Source organism: Antechinus flavipes, chromosome 3 (genome assembly GCF_016432865.1).
Source record: "Antechinus flavipes isolate AdamAnt ecotype Samford, QLD, Australia chromosome 3, AdamAnt_v2, whole genome shotgun sequence".
NCBI classification, from domain to species: Eukaryota; Metazoa; Chordata; class Mammalia; order Dasyuromorphia; family Dasyuridae; genus Antechinus; species Antechinus flavipes.
In genome coordinates, this window is record NC_067400.1 from 387,943,750 (window position 1) to 387,967,943 (window position 24,194).

At 36.0% G+C, this 24,194-nt stretch overlaps 1 protein-coding gene across 2 annotated transcripts in view; it reads right to left on the minus strand.

Annotated features, from left to right (window-relative positions):
• The window catches only part of SLC39A10 (solute carrier family 39 member 10), a 143,611-nt gene that overhangs the window by 51,016 nt on the left and 68,401 nt on the right, over positions 1–24,194 (minus strand). Inside the window, exon 1 of one of the 2 annotated variants that reach the window (XM_051985974.1) lies at positions 1,837–1,935. The exons of the other annotated variant lie outside the window; for it this stretch is intronic. The gene's annotated coding sequence lies outside the window, so the exon portion shown is untranslated. Of the gene's footprint in view, positions 1–1,836; positions 1,936–24,194 lie in introns of those variants that run through there. 2 annotated transcript variants of the gene reach the window in all.

A 24,194-nucleotide genomic window follows, 5' to 3' on the forward strand; every position in this document is an offset into this window, starting at 1 on the left:
TATGAAACTTGTAAAAATAAAAGACTTCTAGGGGTGAGCATTTAGATCCTCATTTTTCAATTTATGTTGCCACATCTAAACCAATTCCAAATTAGATTTGTCTCCAAGAGTACTTTTGTATTTGTCAATTTAATGTAGGATTTACACTTATAAAATGCCAGGATTTATACACACAAAGGCACAAATACACAAAAAGGTGTATTATACACACAAATATAAACCCCTTATGTTTCTCTCTTCTCCTGTTTCAAAGTTCTTACGGACAAATCTACCAACGATGTAGTTTTCGTGAAGATTTACCCCTGAATTCCCACTGCCCCCTCCAATTTAACATTAAAAATCCAAGGAATAACATTTAAAAATTAAGATCCTTAAGGCTCCCCTTCTCCAAATTAAAATCCCTAGACTTAAGGGTTTTTGAAGTTGTTTTGCTCCGAAATATCAACAAGAAAAACTCAAGTTATAATAGAACGTTGAGTTGGAAGGGGCTGTCTAGTGCAACTCAACTGTCCAAGGTCACGTAACTATTTGGAAGGGGCTGTCTAGTGCAACTCAACTGTCCAAGGTCACGTAACTATTCAGGTCACCATGTATTTGATTTTACTAGGGTTAATCAAAGGGGCTTTTTGATTATAATTCTCATTTAAAAGGGGTTTCTAGATATAGCTTAATAAAAACGTCCCACACTTAATTAAAAAAAAAAATTTGATTGCTTCTAACACTCAGTTTGAGAGAAGGCAGCGTTTTTGTTCCTGTCTCTCAGTGCTCTGAAGGACAGGCTCCCAAGCCCCACGTGAAGCGGCCTCCACCCGAGACTGCAGTAGGAGGAAGCGCTTCAACGTCACATCACCCCGCCCTCAACTGCGGCCTCACTGCGTCGCTCAGCAAGGCCCGGACTCCAACCCCTCGTGGTGTTCACCTTGGAGAGGAGGAGCTGGCCAGGACCTGACGCTAAAAGGGGAAGGGCAGAGGGAGGGTCTACACCGCACCACCCCCACCCCCCCTTTTACTTCTCTCCTCCACCTTCGGAACAAAGCGAGGGAGCCACGCCGCAGCCCAGGAGCTGCCAGAAGAGCCCCCGCCCCTCTCCCTCATTTCATCCCCAGAATCCACCCATTCCTCCCACGTGAATCCTTAGCTCAAAGACATCTCCCCCACCGCGTTCAAACCGCCCCCCCAATCGATCTTCCATTAGAATAGAATAACAAAAAGAAAAGATTGGGGGCTCCTCCAGGGAATCAAGCGGCAAGGTACGGCCCACGGCCGTTAACCTTCTACCCATTTTAAGCCAATAAATGACGGATTCGCCCTCCCTGGGCCTTCTCCAGACAGTCCACGGAGAGGCTTTAAAGCAACGCCGGTGGCGGCGTGGAGCCCAGCCCGGCGGGACTGCGCTCTTGCCGCGGCCTCCCCCAGCGACCACCCCTACTCCCTCCCCCGGCTCGGCCGTCGCGGCCCCTCCCCCGGCCGCCGATGCTTCCCTTCAGCTCAGAGAGGGGGGAGCCGCCGGAGCGTCGGGGCCCCGCCGGCCGGCGAACGGCCACCCCGGCCGGCGCGAGCCCCTGAGCGCACGTGAAGGGCAAAACAGCTCCGCGCACCGCCCGCCGCTCTTCCTCTCTCTCCCACGCCGCCGCTGTCTCCAGCAGCTGAGGCGGATGGAGAGGGGAAGTCGTAGCCTGGCTACCCAACACCCTCCCAGCCCCCGGGGACTCGGGCGAGGATCTTCGGTTCTACCGCCCGCATCCACCCCCCGCGGTCCCGGGACTCGCGGTCTCCGTACTGGATGGGGCCGGTTCTGGGGGAGGGAATGTAAACAAATCGGGGTTTTATAGTTACCTCACACTCGAGTGCCGTGTGCATCTCCTCTCCGCTCGGTACCAAACCCCGGCTGCACCAAAGAGCGTATTCATCAAAACCAGCTGCGCTAGCTGCGTCGGGGCGACATGCCCGCCCCACGCTCGGCTACGCTGCCGGCGTACAAAGCCCCGCTCAATCACCCGCGCAGCCGCATCCCCTTCTCCAGTGAAAGCTACGCTACTGGCGTACACATAACTTCTCCGCCATTCACTCTGGGAAACGCCGATTACGCACAGTAGCCGACCGCTCACGAAGTCTTCGTTAGTAGGCGGAGCCAAATGGAAAGCCAATTCTACGCTAAGTACGCAGCCCACGCTCCACGCTAGTTTTGTTCCATGGAAGGCACTGTCCCCGAGAGGCTGGGGGTGGCTTGTAGGGCGACTTGTAACGCATGCGTAGAATGCCCTTAGCCACTTGACAATTGTTAAGAGGTTGGAACACTGGCAACGGCCTTCCCTGACGTCTTTCCCCTGCTGTTTTTAGAAAAACCTAAAGGAAAGTGGGAAGCCCTCAAGGAGCAGATGCCTCTCCCCAAAATCACGGAGAAGGCAGTAATCTGTGGTTGCCAAAGTGGATGACACTGGGTATAAAGACAAATTTTGCTATTGTCATTATTTAGTGTTTCATAACTATGCCCAGAATATCTGAGCATTCCTCCAAATACCAGGCAGCAGGGCAAAAGGAAAAAGTTCAGGCTCGGGAGTCAAAGGACCTGAATGAAAATTCTGCATAGCACATAGGTGAACCAGGAGAATAACTGATGTAATGACAATAGCATTGTAAAGTAAAACAACTCCGAAAGACTTAAGAAATCTGATACAATGACCATGATTCTAGAACAAAGTGACTTACTATGGGTCAGACATAGGATTTGAACTCCTCTTTCCACCATATCACAATGTCTCTTCCACTAATTTATAAACTCCTTGAATGAAAGTAGTAACAAAGTCTTATGTGTTTTTATACTTACCTTACTGTCTAATAGCTCACCTCTTTGACACTACATGTCTGATAGCTCAACCATTTTCGGAATGAACTGAGAAAAAAGCTATCATTACTTTTTTCTTATCGATATTAAAAATGAGATATAAAGAATGACTTGTTTAAAGACACCCATGAACTTTGGGGCAGTCATATATGTCAATTTATTGGAAATTAAATTTCCAGACTTTAGCAGTCTTCTTAATATAGCTAACTGAATGAAAAAAAAAGCTTCTATTATGCACTTACTATGCACCAAACATTGTGCTAAGTAGTAGGGAAACAAATAGAAAAAATTAGTCTTCACTCCCAAGGAGTTTCTATTCCAATGAGGTAGGCAACTAAAAGAAAAGCTGTCAACAGAGCCATCAACAAATCTCAGTGGATTAGATTTTTTTTTAATAATTTTTTATTGATAGAACGCATGCCAGGGTAATTTTTTACAGCATTATCCCTTGCATTCATTTCTGTTCCAATTTTTCCCCTCCCTCCCTCCACCCCTTCCCCCAGATGGCAAGAGTCCTTTACATGTTGAATGGGTTGCAGTATATCCTAGATACAATATATGTGTGCAGAACCAAACAGTTTTCTTGTTGCACAGGGAGAATTGAATTCAGAAGGTATAAATAACCCGGGAGGAAAAACATAAATGCAAGCAGTTTATATTCATTTCCAGTGTTCTTTCTCTGGGTGTAGCTGCTTCTGCCCATCTTTGATCAATTAAGGCTCTCTTTATCAAAGAGGTTCAGTGGATTAGATTTAAAGTGTCCAGGAATCAGGAAGCCCCAAGAAGCATGGATGATAAGGCCTGGAAACCCTGAGGGGAAAGTAGCAGAGTAGAAGAGAACATCTGATGATTGTCTATCTCCCCCAAAGAAACAGAGTTGGTGAATGCTATCCTATCTAAGATATATGAGCAGTTAATATGGATCATGGATCAGCAGAAAGATTACTTCAGAGCAGGGATATGGGAAAGGAGATGAAGGATGGTAAGACAAAAAGACAGATCTAGACTGTGTGTCAGGAGACCTAGACATTAATTATATGAGCTAGATCAGGAGTTCTTGATCATTTTTGTGTCATGACCCTCCTTTCATGATCTGGTGAAGTCTAGACTCCTCAAGATAATGTTTTCAAATGAACAAAATAGGTGAGATTACAAAGGAAACCAATTTGCTGAAATATAGTTATTAAAATTTTTTCAAAAAGAAGTTCACTGATCTAATATCAAGAACCTCTGATCTAAGATTCAATTAGCCTCTTCATACCTTAGTTTCCTTATCTGTAAAAAGACTTTAGACAAACATAAAGATCCCTTCTAGCTTTAATTTTCTAAGATTGTAATTCCATGTACAATTACTTTAAGTCACATATTTTGTCATGTGGAAACTGCTTAAATTAAAATTATTTTCCACATATTTAAATTTTGTACACTGTAAGCCTACTTCCATTTAAAGTGATATATGAATTAAGAATGTTAAGAGAATTATAAAACTACTTAGCATATGTAGTGGGAGTTAGCACTAGTACCATGACTTCATTCCTGGGTCCTTTCCTGTGAAGGAGACAGGATATGACTAAGGGAAGTCACTGTTATAGAAACCTGCTATTTTCTTAAGAACAAAAGAAGTTTTTAAAATCTGTGTTGAAGTACAAAATAACTAATAATCATTCACAAAGAACTGAGAAGAGTTACACCAGGAATTTCATACTGCTCATCAGCAATATCATTTTTTAAAATCACATAATTTAATAGCATTTCTTTGAATTGTTAGGCAAGTAGCAATGACAGGAGAGAGAAATAAATATTCCCTTAAAGAAAAAAAAAAAAAAAAACTTGTTATATTCACCTTCAATTGAAATTCCAAGTTTAAATAGCCAAGAAAATGTGGTCCCAGAGCCAAAAAAGAGCTAGAAATTTAGGACAGCATAGAACCTACTGAGTTTAGCACCTATGAACAAAAGCAATTAGTTGAACAAAAAGTTTATGATAATAATTTATAAAATCTATTGTGCTTACTATGTGTCATTGTGCTTAAGTGCTTTATAGTTATTATCTTAGTCCTCACAACATGCCAAATGCTATTATTATTCCTATTTTACTGAGGAAACAGGCAATCGGAAGTTGTGACTTGCTGAGGGTCCCGTGGCTAAGAACTGTAGTAGGAAGAAGACCAACTGTGAACACAGATCTTGACTCCAAGCTCCACTGCAGCACCTAGTTGCCTGAAATAAGGCCAAAAGATCTGCAAATTGCAAGAGCATCTCCACTATTTTCTTGTCTCTTGCCAAAGGCACAAAAATTGAGATGACTTTCCAGTTTTGCCCATTTATGAAGATTATAAAATGAGGGTAAGCCTAGTTATTAGTTATGTTCTTGAGTAACTGGGGATTTTCACAGTTTGCAAAAATTCTTTAGGGCAATTCAGAGATTGTTGATTGTCCTTTGTTTTTGAAGAGGTTCATGACATCAAGGAGATGATGCCAGGACATGAAAGTGAACTGGATTTAAATGAAGGAGGGCTGAGCAAGGTTTCCTGCCTCACTTTCCCCTCCAGAGCCTTCTGGGACCAGCGACAAGACATAGATCAAGACTACTGGAATGGCCCTGGATAAGTGATTAAGAATAGATAAGAAATGAGCATTGTAAAAATATCCCCAGTTCTGGCATAAGTGACTATATATGTACATAACAAAAATGAGAGTTTACATACTTCTAGAAACAAGTTTATAAAAGTAGTCAAAAATTGGTGGTTACACTTCTCAGGTGTTTATTGTTTGTAATTTGGCTGTTTACAACTTTGCCTCTTTCCTATTAGCTCTCTACAATGTACTTTTGTTGTTATGTCCTAGCACTTCAAAAACAGAGAGACTAAATGTGGAAGAGGCAATGAGATGTAATGAAAGCATAAGCATTTGGTATCAGAGGACTTGGATTCAAATTCTGATTGTGACATTGAAACCTGTGAAACTTCGGGCAAATCAGTTCCCTGAACTATGAAATGAATGAGTTGAAGCAGATAAATGTTCATCCCTAAAGAGCCTTCCAAATCCAATTCTATAATTCTATTAACATATGTAGTAGTCAGTTGTCTATGAGAAATAATAATAGGGGCATTTTGAAGGTCCCTGCCACATAAGAGCAGTGAAATTTCACACTAAATTTAATTACAGATAAGATTAAATCCTGGTGGTTTCCTTTATTACCTATGTAAGCCTTGGTAAATAATTCACTTAATCCATTAGGACCTCAGTTTCATCAGTTGTAATGTGAAGAGGACTAGATGGTCTTTAAGGACCCTTGTGGTTCTAGAATTTTGACCTTATGGCCTGCCATGGTAATACCTAAAATGCAAGGTTTTCCTTAAACTTTATAGGGCCTTGATAGATTCATATTCATTCTGGAGCCTCCATTTGACCCACTAAATCAAATATAAACTATACCTGGCATTCCTCCAAAATCTGATTCGAATTTGCCCTTCCAGCCTTCTCTCACCCTGCTCCTTTCATTCTCCTTAGATTTCTGCTCCTTTGAATTTGTTATTCCAGCCAAATTGGTTCAGATCCCTTCACTCTTCATCAATTCATACAAATTTTCCCAGATTTCTCTAAAAGAATCTTTCATCATTTATTTCTTTCTTTTCTTTTCTTTTTTTTTTACTGAGGCAATTGGGGTGAAGTGAGTTGGCCAGGGTCATACAGCTAGGAAGTGTTAAGTGTCTGAAACCAGATTGGAACATAGTTCCTCCTGAATTTAGGGCTGGTGCTCTATCTAAATGCCCCCTTTGATCATTTCTTATGACACAATGATATTCCAATATATTCATACACCATATTTTGTTCAGATATATCCCAACACTGGGATTATTTCCAGTTTTTTTTTTTTCCTACAACAAAAAGTACTGCTCTAAATACTTTGATACACAAGTCTTTTCATCTCTCTAAGACTCACTTTCCCCATATGTTGTGAAACAGTAAAAGGACTTTCAGCCAGATCTCAAAAGCCCCTAAATTAGGATATCTTTTAAAAATTAATAGCTCATCAAAAAGTTTTGAAGGATTTAATTGCTATCTCTATTCCATACTCTTGAGGAAGACCTGAGGAAAGTATGAAGTGGCCATATTATGTAAATGAGGGATACAAAAAAGAAAAGGGGTCAGGAAGAAAAGACTAAGGACAATAAAGAAAAATGTCTTACAATCTCATAATTTTGCTGTCTTCCTGTTCATAGTGTCCTCATATTTCATTTAATCCAATGCCTTCACTTTACAGATGAAGGGACTAAGGCCCCCCATAAGTTGTTAATTTCCTAGTGTCACACACAGGTGGCATTTGAGATCACATTTGAATTAAGAGCCTACGATTCCAGAGCTAATGCTCTTTTGACCAAACCATTTTACCTCCAGGATATGGAAAGAGTGTATATAATTGTGACTCCCAGGTAGATGCTCCTATAAATCATGGAGACCAGAATGGATGTTTGGAACTCAACTATTCAGAATTTATTTTGTGTCTTAATTGTGTCTAAAAAATAACTTTTCAAAACATAAATCTTTAAATGAAGACCATTATGTAAGTTACATCATCATGTAAATTTCCAAAAATCTCCCAAATCAAAGACTTTACAAAGATGATTATATTTAGATTTACTGCCCTCCAAATAAACAAATTGAGGAAGTATAGTGTCCTATGTTCAGTCTACTTCTAGTGCAAACCGTTCAAGAAGCTGGCATAATGTTTTAAGAGATTCATATCCAATCAGGATCCTTCAATAATTAGCAAGTACTATGCTTTACAAGTCTGTTGTAAGGAGCTCTCACTTTTAGTATGCAGAATTCTAAGCATCACTTGGAATTTCACCACAAATCACAGTATCAGACTGTTCTAGAAAAATGAGCTGCTTAAAAAGAGCCATTTTCTTCCAATCACATCCAGACAGAGAACTATGGAGACTGAATTTGGATCAAAGCATAGTATCTTCACCTTTTTGTTTGCTTATTTTTCTTTCTCATGTTTTTTTTTTCCTCCTTTTGTTCTGATTTTTCTTGCATAATATGACAAATATAGAAATATGTTTAAAAGGATGGCACATATTTAACCTATATTAGATTGCTTGCTGTCTAAGGGGAGTGGAAGGGAGGGAGGAAGGGAGAAAAATTTAGCACAAAAGTTTTATAAAAATGAATGTTGAAAACTATTTTACACATATTTAGAAAAATAAAATACTATTTAAAAAAAATCATATCTTTTTATGAAATATATCCTAAGGCACTTACACTACAAAAACTGTCTTTAAGAACAGAGAGGTTGAACACCTTAAATGATTTCCAAAAATTAATAGGAGATAGCCAATGGATGCGTCCAGTGTTAGGTTTAGAAGATATATCTGATTTTATAAATGAATATCTTGTGATTGAAAAGCTTGACTCTTCAGGTCAAAAAGAGAGAAAATACACTTCTTTTAATTTGGAAAAAATTAAAGATTTGAAAAAGGATTGCACTCTTTATGGGGCTACATCATCTTATGTGAAGATGTTATTAGATAATTTGTCTTATGAAATCTTAACCCCGAATGACTAGAAATCCATAGCTAAAACATGTCTAGAAACGGGACAAAATTTATTGTGGCTTTCGGAGTTTCATGAATTATGTAGGATTCAAGCCCAACACAATAGGCAAATAGGAACTATTGGACAAATCACTTTTGACCAACTAGCTGGTCAAGGTCAGTATGCAGAGAGTTCAGAACAGATTTATTATCCCATAACAGTGTATGAGCAAATTTCTAAGGCTGCAATAAAAGCTTGGAATTCTCTCCCTGGACAGAAAGATGGAAATAATGCTTTCACAAAAATAGAGCAAGGTCCCAATGAACCTTTTGCAGATTTTGTGGGACGTTTGCAAACAGCTGTAATAAGAACCATTGGAGATAATGCTGCCACAGAAATAATGACTAGACATTTGGCTAAGGAAAATGCCAATGAGATTTGCAAAAGAATTATATGGGGGCTAGACAAAGATGCTCCTTTGGAGGAGATCATAAGACGCTGTGCCACAGTGGGCACAAATGCTTATTATGCCCAAATTATGATGAACATAGAAAGACAAGGTCCTTCTTGGCAAAGGAATTCTAGAGAAACGCGTCGATGTTTTCAGTGTGGAAAAGTTGGACATCTAAGAGCCCAATGTAGAAATAGAGATAAAGTGAGAAGACAGATTGAGAGAAAACCCAAAACCCTATGTCCAAAATGTAATCGAGGCTTTCACTGGGCCTCTAAATGTATATTGACCCAGAGGAATGAGAGGCAGGGCCCAGCTCCAAAATATCAATCAAAGGACAGGTGGGGCATGATAGCAGCTGAGGTTATACCCAGAGAGACTTTAGAAATTCAGGACTGATGTCATCAACCAACAGAAAAGCAATCAGGATTACAGTTGGGAAGAATACAGACCTTTTAAGACAACAAGGCAATATCCAGTGCAAACAGCTCCAATGTAATTACCAGATGATGAGGAGAAATCCCAAATTTGGTAAATAGAAGAGAATTAGGTTAACTGCTTGGGGAAGAGGATCTGCTTATATTTCCATAGATGGAGAAAGAATCAGATGGCTGACAATGAGACTGTTAAAAGGGCTTTTAAAATCTTCAGGAATCATTGGATTTCCTAAGACAAGATGAGACTGTTTCAGTTCTTGAAAAAACAGCAAGAATCATTGGATTCCTTAAGATGAAAAATTGTTGATGAGACTTTTGTAGTACTTCAGGGCTTACAGGAACTATTGGATTCCTGGCACATGAACTAATGGACAATGGAATCCTTTTTGGACTATTTCTAGGACTTATGGACATTTGTAAATTTTCAGGATGATTTATGTTATTTGTTACATTACTACTAGCCTGTGTTATATTGCTATGTGCTTATGTAAATTATGTGTAATGCCTCCCATATTGATGGATTTATGTATAACATGTATATCTGTTTCAAAGTTCTGGCCCATATTGATGGATTTATGTGTACTTGTTTCTAGTGAGCCCTTTTCAGAAACCCACTAATCTGATTTGATTTCCTATTTCCTTTGGTGTTTTCATCTCCCTTCCTGAGGTGTCAGGGAAGGCGTGATCACCTTTTTTGGGGGGTTCTCACCTCCTTGAGAAATCAGGGAGGTCATGACCACCCTATGTTCTAAAACAAAAGAAAGGGGGAGATGTTGGAATCTTTCCAAACTGCTAACTCATTAGAGTTGATCTGATCTTACAAGAAGATTTTGGCCAGAACCTGAAACAAGGTACTAAGTAGAACTAATTAATACAAGGCTTGTGTTTACACCTTTACTCATCGGAGTTCACAAGTTTGCCAGATTCACAAAGTAAACTTTGTAACTTGGTGAATTCACACCTCCCTCAAAGCTCTTAGGGCTAAAGAGCACTATGGGAGAAAACCTATAATCCCATTCTCTCAGAAGAGTCAGATATAAGGCCAGTGATGAGAGATCTATTCCAGAATATTTTCCATTTGGCTGGCTGGTGGCAGAAGAAGAGTTTTCAGAGGAAAAAGCTACGAGTGAGAGTTCAGTGGACAACCAGATTCATCTTCATCTCACACCACTGTAGTTGGTGGCTGGGCTCCTGCACTTCCCCCACTGAGACCAAGCTGGTCTGAAAGACTCACCAGAAAGCTAGCCGAGCCCCAAGTGAAGGAGACAAGAGATTCATTCCATCTCTGTGCTGGCTGGAGGCTGAAGAAAGCAGAGGCAGAGGCTGAAGGACAGAACCTTTGGATTTGGAGACATTCGGAGGGCTCTAAGCTAAACCGGCTGTGTTTTGAGAAGAAAAAGCTCACCACATTTGAACCCCAACAATATCTACACCTAGATTTACATATATATATATGTGTGTATGTATATGTGAAATGTCGATTTTGAAATATTAAGATGGTATATAGTCATGGTAGCTAGGTAATACAATAAGTATAGCATGGGGCTTGGAATCAGGAAGACTCTTCATTAGTTCAAGTCCAGCCTCAGATAATTTACTAGGTATGTGACCCTGGACAAGTCACTTAACACTATTTGCCTCGGTTTCTTCATTTGTAAAATGAGCTCAAAAAGGAAATGGCAAACCACTCCAGTATCTTTGCCAAGAAAACCTCAAAAGGGGTCATGAAGAGTTGCATGCAACTGAACAACAATAATATGATCCATACTTGAGATTAGTCTATAACTTTTGACTGAAGATAAAATGTTATAAAGCAAAAAAGAACTCTAGGATAAAAAAAAAAAAGTCACAGAGAACCCCTGGGAATTTCAAAATTAACTGTAAATAAAACAAAAAAAATTGCTGCAGTTGTAAAAATACTTGAATAATATATATACAATTTTGTTTTATTCTATATGAGATTTTTGCTTTAGTTTTGGGTTCACTAGGATATTGAACAGTTCCAAATTTAAACTTTCCCTTGTAGTTATATACATTGTAACACTAATTACCAGATCTGTTTATCAACTCAGTTGTGACTTTTCTCCTTAACTTGACTTTTTCATTATCACTATTATAAACAAGAGGCAAAGTGCTGTAGAAATAGATAAATATAGAGGCATTAGAGTCAGGAGAAAAAATAGGTTTGAATCCCACTCTGACTCTAATATTAAGCAAATTACTTAATCTCTAAATACTGTGAATACCTCTCTAAAATTTATCTACTAAATTTTAAATGATTGTGATCTTAGCTCAGTAGATAGAATGCTAGAATCAGGAAGATGAAGTTCAAATCTGCCCTCAGCTTCTTATTAGCTCTGTGAGCCTGGTCAAGTCATTTAACCCTGTTTGCCTCAGTTTCTCCATCTGTAAAATGAGTTGAAGAACAAATGACAAACCCCTCCAGTTTACCTTTGGGGAAAAAAATAATATAAATGGAGTCACAAGGGATCAAACAAAAGAGAAAAACCATCTGCATTATAAATGGAACTTCCAAGTACCAGCCCTGAAGTCAGAAGGATCTGAGTTCAAATCTGGCCTCAGATACTTAACACTTCCTAGCAGAGTGACCCTGAGAAAGTCACTTAACCCCAAATGTATCAGCAAAAAAAAAAAAAAAAAAAGGAACTTTCTCCACTGTTTCCAAATAAATCCTCCACATTCTGTAATAATCTTAAATCATGCAAAAGTAACTAAGTGCAGATAATGATAATGTGGTCATATAATTTAAAAAGAAAAATATGCCAATAAAATAATTTTCTGTCACAAAGAAATTCTTGAAAAATGATAGAATCATAAAGAATTATAGAATCATTTGATTTGAGTATTGTAAAGGACCTTAGAACTCATGTAATTCAACCCTTTCATTTTGCAGAAACAGTCCAAAAAATGAATCCATACAAAAATATTTATAACTTTTTTTCATAACAACAACAATGAAATTAAAAACAAATGGTGCGTATCAACCAGGGGATGACAAACAGCAGCATATGTATTTAATGGACTATTATGTTATAACAAATGGTAAAAAGGAATGATGTTAGAGAAACTTGGGAAGGCTTAGTATGAACTGATGTAGAATGAGTTGAGCAGAAGAGAAAAACAATATATACAATGACCAAAACATCATAAAGGAAAAAAAAACTGAAAGTCTTAGGAACTTCGTTCAGTGTAATGACCAAGTGATTTTGATATTGTTCTAACAAAAGATGTAGACTACTACTTTAAGAAATGATTCCTACGGTTGTTTCCTCTCAATTTATATTACATTTTGGGAGAGATGTGATGTTATTTGCTATCACATGCCTCCTCCCTCATCTCTTCCAGACAGCCTTTCCTCACCAATGAGTTCTTTTCTGATCCTCTATTTTGAGGAAAAGGCCCAAAGTAGCCATCCTTCAATCTCTCACTACTAACATTTCTTATCCCTTTTATGTGTTGTCTTCCCCATTAGAATAGCTACTTACTTCTTGAGGGTAGGAATTATTTTCCTTTTTTCTTGAATTTGCATCTCTAAAATTTAGCTCAGTGCCTGGCACTTAGAGAGAAAAGATGAAACATGCAGCCCACCTCTGGGTGGTGAGCAGATGGATCATTTTCAGACAGTCTGTACAACAAATTGATTTTGTTTATTTTTTGTTGTTGTTCTTACAAGGAAAAGTTTGTTATTGTTGTTGTTTTTTAAGAAGAGGAAGGCAGAATTAGAGAGTAGATGGGGTTAAGGATAATGATTACCTTAAAAGGGAAAGAAAAAAAGAAAAGAACATTAAGGAAATATTTTTAAATTAACACACAAGCTCAAAGGGAGGTTGAGAAGGGGAACACTAATAATCTGGGCAGTATTGTTATGACCATACTAGATTTAATGTGTATTAAAATACATAAGCTATATGTGTTAGATTTTCAGTTTCATGTAAAAACCTGTTTTGTGACCTTCTTTGTACATAAATGGATGAACAAAGAATCTATAAAGCTCTTATAATGTGCAAAGCATAGGTTTGGAAATATGAATGTATGGAAATGATGTTAGTTATTTTCTAGTTCATGGTAAAAAAGAAATTTATGAGTCACTAAATCAACAAATTTTTATTTAACACTGACTATATGCTGTAACTGGTAAATGATAGGGACTCAAAGGAAGAAAAATTCCTGTTCTTAAAAAGCTGAAAGCCTGAAGGGTAATACATGTGTTCAGTTAAGTAAATACAGGACACACACACACACCCCACAGTAATTGGAGTATGGGAAAACTAATAACCTAAGGAATCCTTCTTCTCCTTGCTAAATGTCTTAGAATAAATTAGGACTAGAGTTAAATTCTGAGGGAATTTAGAGGTGGAGGCTCTTCCAACTTCAAGTTCATATAGCTTTGGAATGCCTTTGTTGAATATGAATGGATGGAGGTTTTTAATTATGAATAGACAAGACAGATTTGAAGATAGAGTGAAATATTTTATCTTTGAGTATTCAAAAAATATGATTATTTGGAAGACAGAATATAGAGCCATTTATAAACTGCAACAACATAGAATTTCCATTTCCTGTTTCAAACATCCATAAGCAAATAACATCATACCTTCTCACCACTCCCAAAATGTATATAAATTGAGAGGAAACAATTGTAGGAGTTATTTCTAAAACAGACATATCTATATCTAATCTCTATCTATATCTAATCACACAATTGTTTTGCTAAAATAATATCAAAATCAAAACAAAACTGAATAGGAAGATATCCATGCAGTTAAAACAACTTCAGCCGGACCTATTTAAACAAGCTATTGACACAGAAAAATAAGAAAGATAAAATGACAAAGACACAATTTATTATTTACAGAGTAAATCAGTCACAACAAGCAAACTTGATCTCCTTGACAAGCAAAGAGAATTAGTAGGTAAGGGTAATAATAGTTTGGAATATGAACTCCAATTAAGCAATTTTACAAAAGAGAATGAAAGATTATAAACTCTGTAGCCTGTGTTATAAAACAGCAAAAAGCTATGGAATGATAAACAAATTTAACACAAGTTTGGCAAGTGAACTGAATAAATTAGATCACTCCAGTGGTATTTAAAGATGAAACTAGAAGGAGGACAAAAAACAGATGGAAAAAAAAGAGGGGGAAATCTGTCAAGATTTCTATAAGAAACTCTATGGAACTATCATATTTAGAATCTATTACCTTTGTCCTCAGTATGCCATTGAAGAAATAAAAATGGTACCAATGGAAAAAAGAAAGAGCAGATATATTAGACAAAGTATACATTAAGAAAGTCCATACTAAAGGTAATTTGAGGACACAGCTATCTTTGTACTTAATTGATAGAAGGATAAGCATTGGATGAAAAATCAGACTTCTTTATTGAGAGAGACAGAAACAGAAAATATTAATAACAAGCAATATGTATTGCTATTTTTCTCTTTATCAATCAATTAATATTTATTAACCAACAAAATTTTTATGAAAATAATAGAGCATCTTTGAATTTTTGACTGAAAGGTATATCAAACATAAGATCCCAAGCACTTATGGTTTGTTAACTATTAAAAAAGCAAACCATCATTTTAAAGGTTCTCTTCCAAAAGTATCTCCCATGCATGTGTAAAAATTATAAAAGATTCTTTGAAATATATAACAGAAATAATTTTGACATTCCTCTTATTATTAATATCAAAGTATAAAATAGGGAGACATATTCTTAGTATTTATAAAGAATATATAATAGAGGACAAATGGAAGCAGGATTCTTATTATTGATGAGATTTTCCAGATACTCATTTGCATATGACATTGGGTTGTTTGATTTAAGTCCTGGAACTCTGTAGAACCTACTAAATGAAATCAAGAATCATTTTTAAAATGTTGGCTTAAGTATTGCCACAAGAAAAAATGAAATTTATGAACAAACATTATTGTCCAGATTATGATATACAGTTGTAGAGTTACCTGATGGAGCTGTTTGAATAGTACACAAGACACTGTGTTAATTCCAGAATTGAACAGGGAAAAAAAAATAATCCTTGAAAAACACTATTGCTATTAGTGACCTCAAAGTTCTTCCTAAAGAACTAAACATATTCAAGTAACATTATATGGTTGCAAGTCTTGGTACTATAATTTTTTAAGAGCTAAAGTTGTCTCCAAATCTATTATTTGTAAAATTCACCACAAAACTTTTCTTAATCCACAGGTCTGGCATCACTGCTCTGCTCAAAAACTGCCAATGACTTTGCATTTTCCACTTAATAAAATCCAAACTCTTTGGCCTACCACGAAATATTTTCTACCTAGAAAGTATTCTGATAGAAAATAGGTTCAGACCCATATTTCATCCTGTACACACCTTGTACCAAAAGAAGTGCCAAATGGTTACATTTTATGTTTATCAGAAATAAAGAATGATATAAACAAATTAATGGCACATGGGGGAAAGTAACTAACTGCCAGGTCGATCTATAAAAAGAAGAATTCATGACAAAAAAAAAATGTAGATTCACAGGTAAAATGGACAATTTTGGTTAAATACAATTAGAGAGTTTTTGCATAAGCTGAGCCAATGTAACTAAAATTAGAAGAGGAGCAGGGAACAGGAAAATTTTTGCAGCATTTTTTTTCTGGTAAAAACATCATTTTTAAGATATATAGGAAACTAAGTGAAATTTATAAGAATAAGAGCCATTCCCCAATTGATAGACTATTTCCAGAGGAAGAAATCTAAATCATGAATAATCAAATTTTTTTTTAAAATGTTCTTACTATTAAAGGAAATAACTGAGATACCACCTCATATCCATCAGATTGCAAAGAAAAGGAAAATGACAAATTTTGGGAAAATTACATTAATGTATTATTGATGTAGCTATGAACTAGTTTAGCCATTCCAGGAAGCAATTTAGAACTATGCCCAAAAACCTTTAAAACTCTGCCTATCCTTTGACACAATAATACCACTACTAGGTTGATACTCCAAAGAGATGAAAGGAAAAAATACACATACACACACACACACACACACACACACACACACACACACACACATTTATAGGTATTCTTTTCTTAATTGAAAAAAATTGGAGATTTAGGGGATGTAAATTTAGAGATGACTGAACAAATTATAGTATATGAATGTGATGGAATACTATTGTGGTATAAGAAATGATGAAGAAGATGGTTTCAGAGAAAGCTGGAAAGACATATGAACTGGCAAAATGAAATGAGGAAAATTAGTTCATACAATAATAACAATATTGTAAAGACACATAACTTTGAAAAATTCAGACACTCTACTTGACACAATGACCAACTATAATTTCACAGAACTCATTATGCAATTTGATATTCATTTCCATATAAAGAGCTGGTGAATTCCAAGTGTAGATTAAAAAAAAACTATCTAAAGCAGAAATTTGTTTTGCTTGAATATATATATTTGTAAAAACTTTTGTTTCATTTTTCTTATTTTCTTAATGAGTAAGGAAAGTAGAGGTGGGAGGGAGAGAATTTGGAATTGAAAATAAACCAGATTTTTAAAAACATCTTCCATAATCTTGCTACAATCCATAATACCTTTCTGATTTTACTTTGGTACATTCTCTTTCACATCCTTAGTGTTTCTTCTTTAGATTTCCCACTTCTATATATTTGCATAGGCTGTCCTTTATACCTGGAGTAATTCTTTACATCTGTTGAAAGTTTTCTCTTCCTTCAAGATTCAGTCCAGTTATCACTACGAAACTTCTTTCACGATCCTTCCAATTGAAAGTGATCTCTTTTTCTCAAAAATTTTTCAGCACTTTGTCTAGACTCACCCCTTTACTGCATTACATGCTATTTTGTATTTATTCTGTATTTAGCACTTACCATAGTGCCTTCTACCTAAAGATGATTAATTATTAGTTGAGGATGAAAAGGAGGAGGAGGAGGAGGAGAAGGAGGAAGAATTGAAGACTGAACCATAATTATTTGCTCATGTCTTCACTTCGCCCAATTGTTAATTCACTAAGGACTGGTATTGCATCTTCCTTATGCTAAACATCTATTAAATTGAAGTCTAAATATAAATATGGATATATACATAAGCACATGTAGCTTATCAATCAATTATTCACATCATAAGTTTGTAGGTATGAACTTGTAAGGACAAACTACTATATTGGCATGGGGATGAGAGTAATAGTTCCTCATACTGGTTTTATGTTGGCAGGGGTATGAGAGTAATAGTTAGTTCCTCATACTGGTTTTATATTGGCAGGGGTATGAGAATAATAGTTAGTTCCTCATACTGGTTTTATATTGGCAGGGGTATGAGAGTGATAGTTAGTTCCTTATAGTGATTTTATTTATGATAATTTTCATTTTCTCAGAATCTATTGTTTCCCTCTCCCAACCCAGAAGAAGAAGAAAAAGGAGGAGGAAGAGAAAGAGGAAAAAGAGAAGGAAGAAAAAGAGTAATAGGAGGGGGAGAATTGAAAAAAAAAAAAAAAAAAAAAAAAGGATGTTTCATGTCTATGCTGATCACATACACAAAGAAACGAGAGTGGAAAGAACAATGGATTTGGATTCATAGGATGTGAATTCAAATTTTTCATTTATCAATATATTCATTTGGCCTTGGACATATTTCATTTTTTGAGATTCAGTTTTCCCCCAACAAAAGCCATTTACATTAATACAGTATTTTAAAAATTAAATTTGCTTTAGTGACTTCTGATATGAAAAAGAAAGAGGAAGTAAGGGAGCAACAACCTCTAAAAGAATAGGAAGAAAACATTAAAGAGATCATTGTCCTTCATCTATCAGGTGATTGTTGCTCCCTGGATATTCCACATATGTAGCGTCCTCTCTAAAATGTAATCTTCTCTGTTTCTTTTTCTTTGGGGGTCGCTGGAGGCAGCCTTCATTTCAGTTCAGTAATCACCACAAGTGCAGCCTGGGATTAAAGTCCCAAACCTTTATTGTCTCTTTCAAGTCTTGTCTCCTTTCCTGTGGGCCCAGTTAGCTTTCTTATAGTCCAGGACCTTTATTATCTCCTTCCTGGGGTTGGGCAGCCTTCTGGAGAGCCTTTCAGTCTGGCTTTGGTTCTGAGAACTTGAGCTCCCGCCTGTCTTCTCTGGCTTCTGAATCTCCCCGATTGAATCTTGGCTGAGGCTCCAAGAGCTTCTAGTGCACTAGTCCTTTCTGGCCCTGAGAGCTTCTTGCTGATATACTGTACACTGAGTACAAGCCAATCATTATATCACTGGGAAACCATTATTTGTTGTAGGATTAAATCAATTCTAAACTAGATTTAACCATTGTCTCCTCAATTTCACTTAGTACCTTGTTTCAAGTTCTGGCCCATAACATCTCCTTGTAGGATTGAATCAATCATACTGAAACATGCTAAATTAATAACTATTGTCTCTATCAATTCCACTGACTTAGTACCTTGTAAGAATCCCTTGTTTCAAGTTCAGAGTTCTGGCCCATAACACACATATATCATTCTTGTATGCCTGAGCCTTTTGCTGGAGTCCAGCACCCTATCCTCAACTGGTGTGTATATATATAGCTACTTACTTCTTTTACCCTTTCCTCACTCCCCTCTTCTTCTTTCCTATATCTATGCATCTACCTGTATGTAGTACCTTCAGTACCACAACACTGGGAGCCCATCACTTTACCTGAAGTGTGCACCTTTTTCTTTGGCCATAATTCCATTTGGACCCTGTTTAATATTAATAGACTCCTTCAGCTTCACTTAGATTAAGAATAATGTATTCTAGCACCTGAATATGTCAATAATTCTATTTTATGTTTTGCTGTCAGTGTGAGATCTATTCCCTTGATCTCCCAGTTTTTACATCTATCCTATTTCACTTCTCTACTGCACATTATTGATAATCATCCCCTTAATATTATCTCTATTATTCCATCTAGCTAAGTCCAAACCCTAGATGCATTCTATCACATACCTTCTCCACTTCTACTGCCAACTCTGTTGAAAATCAAGAAACTTTATTACAATATTATCTAGTCTTCATTAGGCTTTCACTATAAGATGGCAATATAATACAATGTAAATATAATGTCGATGCTTTTTTTTTTTTAACCACTTACTGATTTCCTATCACTCTGCCTAGGGCAGCTATACCTTCCTCTATCCCACAAAAATGCTCTTTTCTGTATTCTAAAATATATGGCAAAAGAAAAAGTGCTTTTTTGTTTAAGGAGTCATAACTACTTAATCTGTAATTGCAAACAAAACAAAACAAAAGCTATCAAATAACTTATAAATCTAAAATCTGAAATTATAAGGTAACTAGGTGGTACAATGGATAAAATCCCAGGCCCGGAGTCAAGAAGACTCATATTTCTGAGTTCAAATCTGTCTTCAGACATTTACTAGTTGTGTGGCTCTGAGCAAGTCACCTGTGGCCTCAGTTTCCTTATCTGCAAAATTAGCCAGAGAAGAAAATGGTAAATCACTCCAAATATATTTGCCAAAAAATCCCAAAATGGGATTGGACAAACTGGACACAAGTGAACATTACTGAACAACAAATAAAATTATAACCATGAAACATATATAGAGACGTTCAAAAACTTATAAAAGGTGAGACAAAATCAACAGAATCACACCTGTAAATAAATGACCATATTATCTTTAGAATGAAAATGAAATTGTTTTAAGGTATAGCTTCCTGAGACTGAAGAATTTAGATTATACAAAAACAAAAAAGATGTCTTAAAAAAACATTTTTTTGAGAAAAAAGAAACAAGAAAAGAAAACAGTGTCAAAGGTGGCAAAGCTTCAGACAAGGACATGTGGAAAAGGGACAGGATACTACATATATATTGCTTCTTAATCTCTTAACTTAAATCTGCATAAAGACTATGGATTTGGGATAAAATTTAATTCCTCATTTTATTTTCTAATTGTTTTATTGATAATAATAATAGCATCATGATTGACATTAGTGATGGCCTTTGTTCCACCTTTACAAAAGAAATTAAACCTCAATAGAATAAAATATTCTTGTAGTCAGAGGATGTTTTCTTTTATTTGTCTTATCCCTTAAAAGTATGATGAGTTGACTTTTACTGCCTCCATGTCCTCACCATTATCTCTTCTCTAGGATCAGATGATGAGGTAGCTACTTGTCCTTGCTAAAAGTAATTTATGCCCTTGATACAACCTTCCCTTCCTGTTTACTCCATTATTTTATTCGGTTAATCATTCCACCTTTTTTTTTTAATTTAATCTAAGTCTTTATAATGACTCCTTTGGAGTTATAGCCATTCTCAGGTCTCTTCATTCATAAAAGAAAAAGAAGAAAAGCCTTCCTTTTCTCTTCTCCTTTTCTTTCTCTTTTCCAAACAAACCAATTAAAAACTATTACCTTTTCTTTCTATTCCTTTTTAGTACAAAAATTTTTGAATAAAAAGTTGTTTATAATTACTGTTAACCACTTCCTTTCCACCTGCTTATCTCTTAGCCTATAGCTTATTTTATATCCCCACCATATTACTAAAATTGTTTTCTATAACTCACTAATGACAATGAATTGCCAGATCCAAACAAATTTTTTTTCTTTTGTCCTCTTTATTCTCCTTTAATTTTCTCTGTAACATTTAACCTGGTTAATCCCTTCTTCAATGATACTTCCTCGTTTCTAGGCTGCCATAAGATTGAATTCTCAAGATTCTTTTTATAGCCTTAAATTGTTCTACTTTATCTCTTTTACTGACTCCATATTCTTCTCCCACTCCCTAAGATTCTTATCTTTGAGAATCTGGTCACCATCTCCTTTGTCACGTTCATCCATTATCTAGCTTTAGTTATTCACATAATAGCCAAATCTTGATCTAGTCTAAGCTTTCCCTCAAAATCCAGGCCCATAATTTCAATTGCCTACTAAATAGCCCCATCTGAGTTTGTGTCTACCTTTAAACTCAATGTTACTCAAAATCTCCTAACTTTTCCTAACTTTTCTACTCTTCTTTTGGTATTGCCAATCATTCAAGTTTAAAAACTTTTAGTAAGATTCCTTTTCCCCATGATAAATCATCACTTCCTGAAGTCCATTAACTAAAATTTCTTTGAACAAGCAGAGCCAAGATAGTGGAGAGAAGCTAGGAAAGTGTCTGAGCTCTCCCCAGTTTTTCTTGAAAACAATGTTAAGTCAAGCATCTAAAAAAATTCTGGACTGATAGAATCCACAAAAAAAAAAAAAAAAAGATAGAAACAATTTTCCCACCCACGATTACTTAGAAAAATTTCAGAAAAAGTCTGTCTCACTTGGGTAAAAGGAGAACATAGCCCAGCATAAGCAGTATCTCAAAGAGCCAGTGGAAAGCTTTTAGCCACAGAGCAAATGAACAACTGAGGCCCAAAGATCCTGGCTCAGCATGCTAGTGGCAAAGCAGGCCAACTGTGAGGCCTCCAGCCCTCACTTTGCAGCAGCCAAAGTGCCAGCTTTCGAACCTTGCATACAATAGATACAATTAGACTGGCCACCCTAGTACAGTGGATAAGACAACAGCTCCAGAGACTTTGGTTCAGAAAGCCAGTGAATAGGCCCCTAGATCCCAGCACTGGAAGCTTGGGACATTGCCCTCATACCCCAGGAACAGAGCTCAACTTTAAAAGTCACAAAAATAGGCTAGAAAATGAGTAAGAAAATAAAAATAAAAAACCAATCCTGACCATAGAAAGCTACTATGACAACAGGGAAGAGCAAAATACAAATTCGGAAATGGACAACATTGCCAAATTGCTTCCATGTGAAGCTTCAAAGTAGAAATATGAATTAGTCTCAACCAAAAAATTTTAAAAATCAAATAAGAGATAAGGAGGAAAATGGGGAAAGAAATGAGAGTTATGCAAGAGAATTTTGAAAAAATGAGTCAATAGCTTGGAAAAGAAAGCATAAACATTGACTGGAAAAAATCTAACTCTTTAAAAATTAGAACTGGGCAAGTAGAAGCTAATGATTGTGAAACATCAAGAATCAGTCACACAAAATCAAAAGAATGAAAAATAAGAAAATGTAAAATACCTTATCTGAAAAACAAATGATCTAGATTCAGGGGAAATAATTTAAGAATTATTGGACTATTTGAAAGCCATGATCAAAAAAGAGCCTGGATAGCATTAGTCAAGAAAATTTCAAGGAAAACTGCCCTAATATTTACCAGAGGATAAAATAATCATTGAAAGAATCACATCAATCACTTCCAAAAATAGAATCCAAAAAGAAAACTCCAAGGAATATTGTAGCCAAATTCCAGAACTGTCAGGCTAAGAAGAAAATACTGCAAGCAGTTAGAAAAAAAAAAAAAAAAAATTCCATTATCAAGAAGTCACAGTCAGAATTACACAGGACTTAACGCATCTACATCAAATGATCAGAGGGCTTGGAGTATGATATTCTAAAAGGCAAAGAAGCTTAGATAACAATCAAGAATTAACCTCCCAGAAAAACTGAGCATCAGTTTTCTGGGGAAAAGATGGATGGATATTCAATGAAATAGAGTACTTTCAAGTTTTCTTAATGAAAAGATCAGAGCTGAACAAGAAAATTTGATCTTCAATTATAAGACTAAATTAGAGAATAAAAAGATAAACAGAAAAAAAAAAGCACAACAAAGACATGGTATTCAATAAGATTAAACTGTTTATATCCCTACACAGAGAGATGATATTTATAACTCTTAAGAATTTTATCTCAATTAGGACTATTGGAAATATACTTACACAGAGAGTATTGGTATAAATTGATTTTGATAATGATTTTTAAAAATTAAGTAGTTAAAAAAAGGATTGAATTGGGAAAAGAAGAAAAGGGAAGGCAGAATAGGATATATTATATCACATGAAGAGGCATGAATGACTTATTACAATAAAGAGAAAGAAAGGAGTGAGCATTATTTGAATTTTATTCTCATCAGATTTGGCTGAGAGAGCGAATAACACATATACACACTCAATTGGGTATAGAAATCTATCTTACTCTATAGGGAAGTAAGAAGAAAGAAGAAAAAGAAAGGGAGGAGGTTGATAGAAGGGAGGAAAGATTGAAGAAGGTGATAGTTAGAAGCACAATGCTTTTGAGTAGGGACAGGGTGAAAGAGAGAGTGAAAGATATAAACAGGGAGAAAACAGGATGTTGGAAAATATATATTACTCATAACTATGAATGTAAATGGAATAAACTCTCCCATTAGGAAACAGATGGCAGAGTGGATTAAAAAACAGTATCCTACAATATATTGTTTACAAGGAATGCATTTGAAGCAGGGACAAATCCACAGAGTAATGGTAAAAGGCTAGAGTAGCATATACTATGCTTTAGCTGAAGTAAAAGAAAAAAAAAAACAAGTGTAGCAATCCTGCTTTCAGATTAAGCAAAAGCAAAATTAGGTTTAGTTAAAAGAGAAAAAGAAGAAACTATATCTTGCTATAAGGGGATCATAAATAATGAAGTAAAATCAATACTAAACATACATATACTAAATAGTATGCCATCCAGATTCTCAGAGAAATTAAGTGAGTTGTATAAATAGACAGCAAAACTATAACTAGTGTGGGATATCGGCCTCCCCCTCTCAGAACTAGATAAATCTAATCACAAAATAAACAAGAAAGAAGTTAAGGAGGTGAATAGAATTTTAGAAAAATTAGATATGATAGCTCTCTAGAGAAAACTAAATGTGGATGGAAAGGGATATTCTTTTTTTCCAGAAGTACATGGCCATGTATTAAGGCATAAATTAAGGCATAAAAACTTCACAATCAAATGCAGAAAGCAGAAATATTAAATGCATCCTTTTCAGAAGATGATTCAATAAAAATTCCATGTAATAAAGAGCCATGGAAAAACAGATTAAAATTAA